Genomic DNA, 9,957 nt, shown 5'->3' on the forward strand with positions numbered 1-9,957 from the left:
GAATGGAACTGGCCGGGTGCGGTGGCTCACGCCTGGAATCCTAGCACTCTGGGAGGCCGAGGCGGACGGATGGCTCGAGGTCAGGAGTTCGAAACCAGCCCGAGCAAGAGCGAGACCCCGTCTCTACTATAAATAGAAAGAAATTAATTGGCCAAGTAATATATAGAGAAAGAAAAATTAGCCGGGCATGGCGGCGCATGCCTGTAGTCCCAGCTACTTGGGAGGCTGAGGCAGGAGGATCGCTTGAGTCCAGGAGGTTGAGGTTGCTGTGAGCCAGGCTGACGCCACGGCACTCACTCTAGCCTGGGCAACAAAGTGAGACTCTGTCTCAAAAAAAAATAAAAATGAGGCCGGGCGCGGTGGCTCACGCCTGTAATCCTAGCACTCCGGGAGGCCGAGGCGGGCGGATTGCTCGAGGTCAGGAGTTCGAAACCAGCCTGAGCAAGAGCAAGACCCCGTCTCTACTATAAATAGAAAGAAATTAATTGGCCAACTAATATATATAGAAAAAATTAGCCGGGTATGGTGGCGCATGCCTGTAGTCCCAGCTACTTGGGAGGCTGAGGCAGGAGGACTGCTTGAGCCCAGGAGTTTGAGGTTGCTGTGAGCCATGCTGACGCCACGGCACTCACTCTAGCCTGGGCAACAAAGTGAGACCCTGTCTCAAAAATAAATAAATAAATAAATAAATAAATAAATAAATAAATAAATAAATAAAATAAAAATGAAAATAAATAAAAAGAAAAGTGAACAGAACAATAAAAACTTGAAAAGTAGGGGAAAGCTTACAGAATAAATAAGGACACAAAGAAAGGAAATATCTGTGTATAGTCATTGCAGTGTGTTTGTGTTTTAAGTCGTGGTGTTACAAAGGAGTCCAAAAGTTAAAAACTATGGAAAACTCTATGAAGTGAAAACACTGACAGTAAGCTAAGATTCACGTATCATTGGAGAAAGAAATTTCTGAAGATAAATTTATGGTGGCCTAGGTGTCCAGGGCTTATAAAACCTACAGTAGTGTACGGTCACGTCCCAGGCCTTCACATTCACTGACCCCTTACTACTAACTCACAGGCTCACCCAGGGCAACCTCCCACCCTGCGAGCTCCATTCACGGTAAGTGCCCTCGACAGGCGTCCCACTACACAGAAACCTATTATACCGCATTTCTTCAATTATTATAAGTAGCTGCACATTTCTTTGGACCATAGGTGTACAATACACCTCCAGGCATAGTTAGAGGGTGGGAGAGGAGGGAAGTGGCCAATCTTCATTTATTATTGGGTAACATGGAGGCAGGGGAGGCAGTTTTCTCCCCGTCCTCCTCCTCCTCCTCCTCCTCCTCCTCCTCCTCCACCTCCTCCATTTTCCCCTTCTCCCTTGTTTTGCTTCTTCCTTCCTTGTCCTGTATTCCTCCCTCAGTTTCCCCCCTTCCATTGTCTTGATAGATTTGGATCAGATGTAGACATTTTCTAGGTCGGGCTTTAATCAGACTGTGGGAGTAGGAAGAAACTAAGCTGCCCACCATGACGCAAGGGAATGGAAGTCTGTCCGCCATTTAGTGCTGTGCCTTTCTGATATTTAGTGTTTTGGGGAAATTCTATCTGTCTGCTATTCCACTAGAATATATCCCCTTGATCACCACTGCGTGCCCATATCCCAGCATTTTTGTGAGCCGTCCTCGATGATCGTGACGATGCAGTGTGGGGACTCCCTCTGTTTGGTGCCTGAAACTCGCTCATTTGGGGTTTTCATATCAGGATAGCAAGCAGCTCGCCTTTAAATAATCTGGCTGGGCCTGGCGGCTCACGCCTGTGATCCCAGCGACTCGGGAGGCAGAGATGGGAGCACGGCTCGAGCCCAGGAGTCGGAGATGAGCCTGGGTAACACGGTGAGACCCCATCTGTACCAAAAAAAAAAGGAAAAAATAATGACTCCGGGTGTGGCAGCATTTGCCTACAGTCCCAGCTACTCAGAAGGCTGAGGTGGAGAGGATCACTTGAGCCCTGGAGTTGGAGGTTGCCGTGAGCTACGATCAGGCCATGGCGGCCTGGGAGATGACAGAGTGAAAGAAATCCTGTCCCAGAAAAAAATAAAAATAAAAAGCAAAACAAAAATCAATAACATAACTTATAAGTCTTGGTGTTACCAAAAGGTCGTCGGTCACTTGTCCACGAGGCCGAATGAGGAGGACCAGCAGTCGGAGGAGGAAAGAGAGAGGGAGTCTACTTTGCCGGCAAAGGAGGAAGTACGGTAGACCTTCTCATCTCAAACCCCCAACTTTCCTGACCATAGGCCTAGGCAGAAATACAGAGCTTTTAAAGGGAGGGTTCTGGCCGGGCATGGTGGCTCACGCCTGTGATCCTAGCACTCTGGGAGGCCGAGGCGGACGGATCGCTCGAGGTCAGGAGTTCGAAACCAGCCCGAGCAAGAGCGAGACCTCGTCTCTACTATAAATAGAAAGAAATTAATTGGCCAACTAATGTATATATAGAAAAAATTAGCCGGGCATGGTGGCGCGTGCCTGTAGTCCCAGCTACTTGGGAGACTGAGGCAGGAGGATCGCTTGAGCCCAGGAGCCTGAGGTTGCCGTGAGCTAGGCTGACGCCACGGCACTCGCTCTAGCCTGGGCAACAAAGAGAGACTCAGTTTCAAAAAATTAAATGAATGAATGAATGAATGAATAAATAAACAAATAGATGTTAAAAAATACATAAAGGGAGGGTTCTCCGCTTTAGCCATTATTGTGGTTAATCATTTCACTGGTCTCAGCTCGGCCAAAAACAAGGCCTGTGGGGCTGGGGACCGCTCAGGAGTTTTAAGAAAAGATTTAACTCCTCTTGGGGATAGAGGCCAGACTACAAGTTTCCAAAATCAGGGGGTGGGGGGGAAGTTTTAAAAGGACACAAAATCTTTCTGTCTTTTTTTCCCTCTCCCTAGACCATTCCCTCTATTACACTGGGAAACTCATGATGTTAAATAGTGTGTGCCTGGGAGAAACTTTGCGGTCAGCTATGTTAAGTACGCAGGGTGTTTTATATGTTTCCACGACATCATAAAAAATTCAGCAGACTCATCTACGATCATTAGGGAAATGAATGATTTTCCTCTAGTCAATGTTGAGCTACCACAACAAGCTGCAGGAGGACCGTCCCCGGACACCTATCCACTGACAGAGGCCCCGCGGGAATGTGTCACTCACCCTATTCATTTAGAAATGTATACTTTCGAATCAATAAAATTTCCCCGACCCGGGTTACTGTAGTCAAGTCCCTTAAATCCGATCGCTAAGTCCGTTCAGCCTCAGCCCACGACCAAGGAAGGCCCACTCTGTAAGACCAAAGAGCGCGGTGCCCAAAAGGAATAATAAGTACAGGCACCCACGTGCACGCACACAGAGACACGGTCGAATACACCGTGTTCACCGTGTTTCTGACTCAGGGAAACTGGAAGATGGTTTGGAACCGTCACGATCAACTTTGCATTTCTTCCAGGACAGGAAAATTCACAGGAAGAGTAAATACATTGTTCTCGGCCTATGATAAAAGGCCACAAGTTGTTCTAGAATTCATTCTGTGATTTAAATTTTTAAACGATATTCCATAAACCTAAAAACAAACAAACAAACAAAAAAAAACCAAGATAAAACAGAAACAAGGAAAAGAAAAGAAAAAAAAAAAAAAAGAAAACCGGGGCAGAGGCCTACGGTGGGGGAGGGGAGGCAGGGAGGGAGCAGGAGGAGGGGCACCTCCCTTGGACAACAGGGTGGGTGGGGTGGAAGGAGACCCGCTGGAGGCTAGAGCCGCCTCGGGGGCTGGCGGGCCCAGGAAGAACCGTGTTCTACACCGCAGCAGATTCCAAAGCGGACCTCCACACCTGGGGTGGGGGTGGGGGGTCCACTCTTAAGCTCCCAACATCACCTGACTTTACCCATCCCCATGTCTGATCAAAGTGGCAGCTAGGTGACACCTAACTACCGGTGCCAGTGTCAGCCAGACAAGAAGGGACCATCTTTGCTTCACTACAGAGCACTTGAGTTTTGGGTAAATGTCGGGTAGCTGGCCTGTGATTAGCAAACATCCTTATCTTAACTGAAAACATTCCAAGCCTTTAGGCAGAAGTTCATTTCTTTCATCAATTGCAAATCAAAGAATCTTTCAACCCAGCTGTAAACCTGTACACCGGGCACCCTGGCCTCCCCCTCCCCCCACTTCCAGATGTCCTGCCTTTTCAGGTCAGACTAATATGTCCCTTCCATATATCGATCTGTGATTTCCCATGTCATTCCTGTCTCCCTAAAACGTATGAAGCTAAACTGTGACCCGCCCCACCACAATGGGACCACTTGCGCAGGGCTTCTTGGGTGTAGCTCTCTGGGCCATGGTCTCGGACATTGGGCTCACAATAAAACTCTTTCAATTATTTTGCAGTGTTTTGGGGTTCTCACATTCTTGTGTCTGCGGGAGCTTTTTGTTTTCTATTACATCTGATCCGGATCGCTAGCTAGGTGTTCATATTTTTGGATGGTGGTGGTGCTCAAGCTTATCTTTGTACATCCCAAATTGGTGTAAGCCACAGTGAATATGGTTTACACCTTCCGAGGGCTAGCGCTTATTGCCATATCATAACCGGGGCTCACAGCAATTATTATTATTATTATTATTATTTTTTGAGCTGCTTGCACTTTCCACCTAGGTGTACGAGTATGCCCTTTAAATGAATGCTTGTATTGAGGAACCACGAAGTGGGTTTTTTGGTCATTTATCTGGTCCTCAATCCTCATTATTTATCATCTCCTCACACACACACACACACACACACACACACACACACACACACACACACACGTTGGTTCATCTCCGCAGAAAAGCTGCTGAAGATTGTTTATCCACCGAATGCTTTCTGTTGACAGTATCTAAGACGACAAGGAGTACCACGCATGCTGCTCTAAGATTAAAATTGCATCTATCAGTATGGTCCTATTTTACTTCTTGTGTGGGTTTAGTGGGTTTCATAAAAGCTGATCTTGTCTTCCACAACGGAGACGAGTGGGTTTCTGTCGTGTTTGTGTAGTTCTGTAGGGCTGGTGCCTTCCCAGAAGCGATCATCTTCCTAAGTAGGCTATATCCCACGAACTTGGGAAAGTTTTGAATCTGTGACTCGAACGGGTCGGTATCTGACCAGAAAGCACTGCCAGAGGAGGAGACGTTTCATTTCTTTTCCTAAATTTTACCTGGCCATAGCAGATGTCTCTGTTTCCCTAGGACGTGGTATTTTTCCTCACAAGCAGTTTGAATGGCTCCATGTGCCTCTACACTGACTGCAAAGCACAGACTCCAGGTTCTCCACCCGTTGGCTCTGTCTATCCAAGCACGGCCTCCACGGCTCTCCTCTGTGGGGTATATACTCTCAGAGGTGGCACAGTATGGTGGGTAGGGGGATATGCTTTATTGGGACAACTGAGAGTTTGAATCCCAGCGTTTTATTTGTTAGCAACGTGAACTTTGTCAATTCACATCACCCTGCTGAGGCCTAGTCACCTAAAGGGTAGGAAATGCAATGGATCTCTCTCTCTCTCTCTCTCTCTCTCTCTCTCTCTCTCTCTCTCTCTCTCTCTCTCCCCTTCTCCCCCCCCCTCTTTTTCTTTTCTTTTCTCTTCTTTTGGCAGGCTCTCACTCTGGTTCCCAGGCTAAAGGACAGTGGCATCATCATAGCTCACTGCCACCTCAAACTCCTGGCCTCCAGCGATCCTCTCACCCAGGCTTCCCAAAGTGCTAGGATGATGGAGTTCTTGTTTTTATTTTTCATTTTTTTTTTTTTCATCTAATGTCTTTTGGGGTCATAGCGTCAGAAATTTAGATCTCTTCTTTGAACTCATCCTAGGGACTAATTGGGATTCTAATAGGTGCTACTCGGAATTTCAGCAGTACTGCCATTCCTTCTCATCTATTCGGGTGGTGTACTCTTCTTTCCCTATCACGTGCCACGCAAACGCTTTGGCCACGAGGATAATTTGAACATCAGATTCAGGGCACAAATAATTAAGGTCTTCTAAGGTTAAGAAAGGAAAGGGGCCGCAGGGCCGGGCGCTGTGGCTCACGCCTGTAATCCTAGCTCTTGGGAGGCCGAGGCGGGCGGATTGCTCAAGGTCAGGAGTTCGAAACCAGCCTGAGCAAGAGCGAGACCCCGTCTCTACTATAAATAGAAAGAAATTAATTGGCCAACTGATATATATATAAAAAATTAGCCGGGCATGGTGGCACATGCCTGTAGTCCCAGCTACCCGGGAGGCTGAGGCAGAAGGATCACTCGAGCCCAGGAGTTTGAGGTTGCTGTGAGCTAGGCTGACGCCACGGCACTCACTCTAGCCTGGGCAACAAAGCGAGACTCTGTCTCAAAAAAAAAAAAAAAAAAAAAAGAAAGGAAAGGGGCCCCAGACAACCCTTTTGGAAGCCTGTGTCCATCCTTTGCTATTGTGTGTCACTCAGGTGTGAAAAGGCAAGAGAACATAAAATCCGAGTGTTAGGCATACCTTATAGGCTCAGTATCCCTTTTTGTGTTTTTATATTTTGGCCTCCCCTGAGCCTGTGTGAATATCCAGGAGGGTAAGAAATTCCGGTGTTGTCAGTTCAGTGCCCAGCATCTGTTTCCAGAGTAAAAAAATCGAGCATCCTGTTCCACCTCTGCCTCCCTTTCGTATGCTAAGGCCAAACTGGGCAAAGAGGTCACTGATTGTTCTCTTTAGTGAAATCACACGTGCCATCGTCTGTGTGCTTTGTACACTTTAGGGGTGACCGTCCAATGTTGTCCGGGCCCCTCACATCCTCAGGACGGCCGGCCCTCTCCGCTTTACTGGCACAGGGAATGCCGGCTCGTGGGCAATGTTTGATCGGCGTCTTCGGACACCGATGTTGTTCCGCTTTCTTTCGGTATGTTTTTTTTTTTCCTTTTTTCCTTCCCATCAGACCCAATGCGAGAGGAGGAGAAGGAGAGGAGGTAACCAGAGACCCTGGAAAATCTGAAGTGAATGAAAGCGAGCTCAGAGATTCAGATAGAAAGGAGGAGGAAGAACAATGGAGCAGGAACATGTATTTTCTGTCTAGCCGGTGCTCTCACACTTAAGATTTCCTGTCAATTTTACCAGAAGCATCCGGTAGGGTGAAGATCATTGTGACAAACACCGTTCTCCTCAGACACACAAGGAGGCAGGCTGAGTGAGAGTCACAAGTAACCCAGGCCTAAATAGATCCCTAAGAAGCATCATCATGGCGGCGGGTTCCTTGGTTACTGTGTTGTGTGAGGCTCAAAACAACATTTTGGCTGGTCCAGGGCGGTGGCTCAGGCCTGTGATCCTAGCACTCGGGGAGGCCGAGTTAGGAGGGCAGCTCAAGGTCATGAGTTCCACACCAGCCTGAGCAAGAGTGAGGGTGGGGGTGGAGGAGGCTAGCCAGTGCCTGGGGCACATGCTCCCTCCCTGGAAAAATTTATTTCCTCCTGGAGACATTCTGTTTGTGACCAACTCCTGAATTATTCTCTCTCTCTCTCTCTCTCTCTGTGTCTCTGTCTCTCTGTTTTGTAGTCTAGCTGGCCCATCAACTAGTTAACCATTAACCACCGGTTGGACATTTGGAGTTCATGGCCAGTTATTGTGCCACAACACCTATGGCCGCGAGGGACATTTTAGCTCATGGATCTTTATATACCGGTGTGTTTATGTGTGGCATCGTCAATGGTCTTTAAGCTGCAGTGAAACAGATATTTCATAAACCGACCGCCTTAACAATTTTTCCGTGCACCGTTCCGCATTGTTCAATACGCTCCCCAATGTCATAGAACCATGGCTGACTTCTGTCTCCATTCCTTCTTTCACGTCATCAGACAGAAACGTGCAAAACCAAAGGAACCTCTTGGGAAGCTAGGTTTGGGAAGCCACGGCACTCTAGTCCAGGCAACAGAGTGAGACTCTGACTCAAAAAGAAAACCAAACCAAAAATCAAAAAGTGACTCGAATGAACCATCAGTCAGGTAGGGTATAATGTGAAACAACTCCAAAGATCGGAATGTTCCCAACACAAAGAAATGTTAGCTGCCTGAGGTGACGGATCCCCCCTATTACCCTGAGTCAATTAATTCACATTGTATGCCTGTATCACAAAGCATCACGTGTACCCTATAAAGATTATGAGGGTTATCCTGGAACACTATGCTTCACTCCTGTAGTCCTAGCGCGTTGGGAGACCGATGCACAGGGATCATCCAAGTTCAGGAGCTGGAGAAGATCGAGAGAGAGAGAGAGAGAGAGAGAGAGAGAGAGAGAGAGAGAGAGAGAGAGAGAGAGAGAGAGAGAGAAAGAAAGAAAGAAAGAAAGAAAGAAAGAATTGCTCATTGATCAGAACCAGTTACAGATCCCTTTGTTTCTTCTCCACTCCCACTGCTCCACTTGACCAGGCTAAAATAAAATCAAATAAAATAAATTAATGAGAGAGAGGGGGAGAGAGAGAGAGAGAGAGAGAGAGAGAGAGAGAGAGAGAGAGAAGCAGCATCAGGCAAGTATGGTGGCAAACGGCTGTAGTCCTAGAGACTCGTGAGGTTGAGGCAAGAGGATCGATGGAGCCCAGGTGTTTGAGGTTGCAGTGACCAAGGATGCAGTGTACCCTGTTCGATAGAGGGAGACAGACCCTGTCACTCACCCGAAAACTATACAAATATTAGGTACCATAATAATTAAAAATTAAGGGCCGGGCGCTGTGGCTCACGCCTGTAATCCTAGCACTTTGGGAGGCCGAGGCGGGCGGATTGCTCAAGGTCAGGAGTTCGAAACCAGCCTGAGCAAGACCCCGTGTCTACCAAAAATAGAAATAAATTAATTGACCAACTAAAAATATATATACTTGACTTCTAAGAAGTGTCTAAAAAAACAAAAAAACAAAAAAAAAAAAGAAAAAAAAATAAAAATAAAAATATATATACAAAAAAAAAATTAGCCGGGCATGGTGGCGCATGCCTGTAGTCCCAGCTACTCGGGAGGCTGAGGCAGAAGGATCGCTGAGCCCCGGAGATTGAGGTTGCTGTGAGCCAGGCTGATGCCACGGCACTCACTCTAGCCTGGGCAACAAAGTGAGACTCTGTCTCAAAAAAAAAAAAAAAAAAAAAAACAAACAAACAAAAAAAATTAAGCAAAAGGGGTTGGGCGTGGTGGCCCATGCCTATAATCCTAGCACTCTGGGAGGCCGAGGCGGGTGGATTGCTCAAGGTCAGGAGTTCAAAACCAGCCTGAGCAAGAGCAAGACCGTCTCTACTATAAATAGAAAGAAATTAATTGGCCAACTAAACACACACACACACACACACACACACAATAAGCCGGGCATGGTGGTGCATGTCTGTAGTCCCAGCTACTCGGGAGACTGAGACAGAAGGATCACTTGAGCCCAGGAGTTTGAGGTTGCTGTGAGCTAAGCTGAAGCCATAGCACTCTAGCCCTGGCACCAAAAGTGAGACTCTGTCTCAAAAAAAAAATAAAAAATAAAAAATTAACAAAAAGGAACTTATCAGAAAAAGCAGGGAGAGATAAATATTTCTCTCTCTCTCTCTCTCTCTCTCTCTCTCTCTCTATATATATATATATATATATATATATATATATATATATATATGCTATAGATAGAATAAAAAAGATAAGAAGGGAGGGAGAGATAAAAATTTCTCTCAGGCCCAGCACACCTGTAATCCTAGTTCTCTGGGAGGCCGAAGCGGGAGGATTGCTCGAGGTCAGGAGTTCAAACCAGCCCGAGCAAGAGCAAGACCCCATGTCTACTATAAATCGAAAGAAATTAATTGGCCAAGTAATATATAGAGAAAGAAAAATTAGCCGGGCATGGCGGCACATGCCTGTAGTCCCAGCTACTCGGGAGGCTGAGGCAGGAGTATTGCTTGAGCCCAGGAGGTTGAGGTTGC

This window comes from Microcebus murinus, unplaced genomic scaffold (genome assembly GCF_040939455.1).
Source record: "Microcebus murinus isolate Inina unplaced genomic scaffold, M.murinus_Inina_mat1.0 scaf024_hap2_Mmur4.0, whole genome shotgun sequence".
NCBI classification, from domain to species: domain Eukaryota; kingdom Metazoa; phylum Chordata; class Mammalia; order Primates; family Cheirogaleidae; genus Microcebus; species Microcebus murinus.